Source organism: Homarus americanus, unplaced genomic scaffold (assembly GCF_018991925.1).
Source record: "Homarus americanus isolate GMGI-L3 unplaced genomic scaffold, GMGI_Hamer_2.0 scaffold25061, whole genome shotgun sequence".
In the NCBI taxonomy this organism is placed as follows: Eukaryota; Metazoa; Arthropoda; class Malacostraca; order Decapoda; family Nephropidae; genus Homarus; species Homarus americanus.
Genome location: NW_024724999.1, coordinates 86,735 through 91,371, shown reverse-complemented (window position 1 = coordinate 91,371; position 4,637 = coordinate 86,735).

Sequence of the window (4,637 nt, the reverse complement as noted above, 5' to 3'; positions counted from 1 at the left end):
CACTATTAGGTACCACAACACACACACCTGCCTACACAAACATACACTATTAGGTACCACAACAAACACACCTGCCTACACAAACATACACTATCAGGTACCACAACAAACACACCTGCCTACACAAACATACACTATCAGGTACCACAACAACACACTGCCTACACAAACATACACTATCAGGTACCACAACAAACACACCTGCCTACACAAACATACACTATCAGGTACCACAAAAAACACACCTGCCTACACAAACATACACTATCAGGTACCACAACAAACACACCTGCCTACACAAACATACACTATCAGGCTACAACAAACACACCTGCCTACACAAACATACACTATCAGGTACCACAACAAACACACCTGCCTACACAAACATACACTATCAGGTACCACAACAAACACACCTGCCTACACAAACATACACTATCAGGTACCACAAAACAAACACACCTGCCTAAAACATACACTATCAGGTACCACAACAAACACACCTGCCTACACAAACATACACTATCAGGTACCACAACAAACACACCTGCCTACACAAACATACACACACAACTATAAAAAAATGAAAATGATTTGTTTGCAGGTTGGGATAATTGAGGGCCAAGGGTCTAGTTACAGACATACAGTTGTTAATATGTTATGAGTTCACGGCTCAGTAGACTACCTTGTTATTAGTCTCTCAAGTGTCTTAAAAGTGGAATAAATTTCGAACGGAAGACAACGTTTGGCGGTCATGGGCGTAGGTCGACCAGCCCAGGTGATACAGGTAATGAGTCTGTTATAGTGATGAAGGATATACCTGTAAATTAAGCAATTAACCATCAATTTATTTTTTTCGCTCTATCACACACACTCTCTCTCTCTGTCTCTCTCAAAGGCCGTTTAGCTGTGTTCTACGCCAACAAGATATAAGATCCTCCAGCGTTCAGTCGACTGTGAAGACCAACAAAATTTCTCTCGAAGATAAAATGGAATACAACCAAAGTTTTTCATGCGAAAATTAACTGTTTCTCAAATTTGACACAAACAACCACCACACACACACACACACACACAGGTAGATATACATACATGGATGCATACACACATACACACAGGTACATACACATGCATGGGTGCATACACACACACACACAAGTACATATATGGGTGCGTGCATACACACACACAGGTACATACATGGGTACATACATACACACGCAGGTACATACACACACACATAGGTACATACACACACAGGTACATACAGACACAGGTCCACACACACACACTATCAATAATAACATGTTAAGTGGAGCAACAACAATTATTAACTAATTAAACACGGCAGGTGTTTATTGTCCCATCCGTGTATGAGGCCATTTGTAGCTGTCCGTGTATGAGGCCATTTGTAGCTGTCCGTGTATGAGGCCATTTGTAGCTGTCCTGTATGAGGCCATTGTAGCTGTCCGTGTATGAGGCCATTTGTAGCTGTCGGTGTATGAGGCCATTTGTAGCTGTCCGTGTGAGGCCATTTTAGCTGTCCGTGTATGGGCCATTTGTAGCTGTCCGTGTGTGAGGCCATTTGTAGCTGTCGGTGTATGAGGGCCATTGTAGCTGTCCGTGTGTGAGGGCCATTTGTAGCTGTCCGTGTGAGCCATTTGTAGCTGTCCGTGTATGAGGCCATTTGTAGCTGTCCGTGTATGAGGCCATTTGTCGCTGTCAGTGTATGAGGCCATTTGTAGCTGTCCGTGTGTGAGGACCATTGTCGCTGTCGGTGTATGAGGCCATTTAGCTGTCGGTGTATGAGGCCATTTTAGCTGTCGTGTGTGAGCCATTGTCGCTGTCGGTGTATAGGCCATTTACTGTCCTGTATGAGGCCATTTGTCGCTGTCGGTGTATGAGGCCATTTGTAGCTGTCGTGTGTGAGGCCATTTGTAGCTGTCCGTGTATGAGGCCATTGTAGCTGTCCGTGTGTGAGGCCATTTGTAGCTGTCGGTGTATAGGGCATTTAGCTGTCCGTGTGTGAGGCCATTGTAGCTGTCCGTGTGTGGGCCATTTGTAGCTGTCCGTGTATGAGGCCATTTGTAGCTGTCCGTGTATGAGGGCCATTTGTCGCTGTCGGTGTATGAGGCCATTTGTAGCTGTCCGTGTATGAGGCCATTTGTAGCTGTCCGTGTGGAGGCCATTTGTCGCTGTCGGTGTATGAGGCCATTTGTAGCTGTCGGTGTATGGGCCATTTGTAGCTGTCCGTGTGTGAGGCCATTTGGCTGTCGGTGTATGAGGCCATTTGTAGCTGTCCGTGTATGAGGCCATTTGTCGCTGTCGGTGTATGAGGCCATTGTAGCTGTCCGTGTGTGAGGCCATTTGTCGCTGTCCGTGTGTAAGGCCATTTGTCGCTGTCGGTGTATGGGCCATTTGTAGCTGTCGTGTATGAGGCCATTTGTCGCTGTCCGTGTGTGAGGGCCATTTGTAGCTGTCCGTGTATGAGGCCATTTGCAGCTGTCGTGTATGTGACTGTCGCTGTCCGTGTGTGAGGCCATTTGTAGCTGTCCGTGTGGGGCCATTTGTAGCTGTCCGTGTGTGAGGGCCATTTGTAGCTGTCCGTGTGTGAGGCCATTGTTGGCTGTCGGTGTATGAGGCCATTTGTAGCTGTCCGTGTGTGTGAGGCCATTTGTCGCTGTCAGTGTATGGGGCCATTTGTAGCTGTCCGTGTGTGAGGCCATTTGTAGCTGTCCGTGTATGAGGCCATTTGTAGCTGTCCGTGTATGAGGCCATTTGTAGCTGTCCGTGTGTGAGGCCATTTGTAGCTGTCCGTGTATGAGGCCATTTGTAGCTGTCCGTGTGTGAGGCCATTTGTAGCTGTCCGTGTATGAGGCCATTTGTAGCTGTCCGTGTATGAGGCCATTTGTAGCTGTTCGTGTCCTAACACTGTTGTTTCCTTCTTCCAAGTAAGTGTGATCAAGTACCATGTGTCACCAAGTAAGTGTGATCAAGTACCATGTGTCAACAAGTAAGTGTGATTAAGTCCTTGTATCCGCACTTGTAATACCAGGTAAGTGTGATCAAGTGTCTCTCACACACCTGCGGGAGTCGTTGGGCCGCACCTAAGAATGCTGTGATTTCGGGTTTTGTTTTCTACATAAGAATAATATACCTAAACTTAGTTGACAATCACAACAAGTTAGCAACTGTACGTTCTTTTTACGCATTTAGCGCCCGTGCCATTATGATGCTACACTGAAATTTGAGCTGCAATCTCTGCAGTTCAGTGACTTGTCTAATACGTGCAGTGGTGGGTATAATAGCAGCGCTTCGACTTCACAGCAGACAGACCTTGCTTTAGCAATGCTATCTATTGAAAATAATATGATCACAGAAATAAAGAACTTTAATGAAAAAGTAACTAATCAGTTTGTTACATCAAAGAGCCGCCGCATGGAGTTTGTTTTCAAGTAATACCCAGCTGGGCCCCAGAGTATTCACGCTATTAACTTCAACTCACAAACTAGATTCTAAAGTAAATATTTTTTTTTTTTTTTCTGTGTGACATTTTTTTTTAATTGCAGTCCCCCTTATGCAGTTTATCACCAGCCGCCACAACACACACACACACACACACACACACACACACACCAGAAACAATATGGTGCCAGAACGACCCCATTATACTCTCACCATTTTACGTCGTGCCAAATTGAATAAAAATAAATAGACAATATGACAGAGGAAATATAATAACTTACTCTTATATCATAGTTGTGATCATAAAGGTTTTGTGTGTGTCGTGAAACGTCTCTTACGACTGTTAGGATGGATACTTGTGTTGGTGCATCGCCTCTTACTGTGGCGGGTTATGAAGGCTGCTGCCCAACCTAACCTAAAGGGATCTTACCTTATATAACATAACTTAACCTTATTCAGTATAGCTTAACGTAAACAAATGTCACCTTACTTAATATAACTTAACAGAATCTTACCGTATTTAATATAACAATTTAAGGGAATTTTACCATATATAAAATAACCTTAATGATTCTTGTTTTATTTAATACAACTTCAGGGGTTAAGTCGTCGTACTCAAGGTGTTAAGAGATCTCACTTAATAGGGCTACTTCATGGTACTCAGCAGATTGGTATCGTACTCAAGGGGTTAGAATCATCATCATCATCATCATTATCATCATCATCATCTTGTATCATTGTTGGTTAAGCCCCCACCCCCCTCCCCTTTTTTTCATGTATTTCACAATCACCTGTTTAGGGCCTCACCTGCCCTTAGAGACCTTTCCTTCCTAACTCATGTCTCGTGTGACCCAGTCTAGGATTTCTGTTGTTTGTTAGGTCGTCTTTACAACAAGGTCCGCCTATACTAAACACAGGTCCCTCCATTGGTCTCGGTGGTGCAAGGAGAGGAGATCTCGTCTCTAAACCAACCTGTAACCTTTTGTGAATTGAATCAGGTAAATGAAATCAGGTAAAGGTGTGTTTGTTGAGTATTCCACTAATTGTAGAATAGATCTCAGTACAGGTAGATGGATATTAATTGCCTGGGTATTTTTTATGTAACCTGGCACAGTTTTAAGAGCACTGTGTCACCAATATTTAGCCCTGTTTGTTTTGTCAGTGCTGAA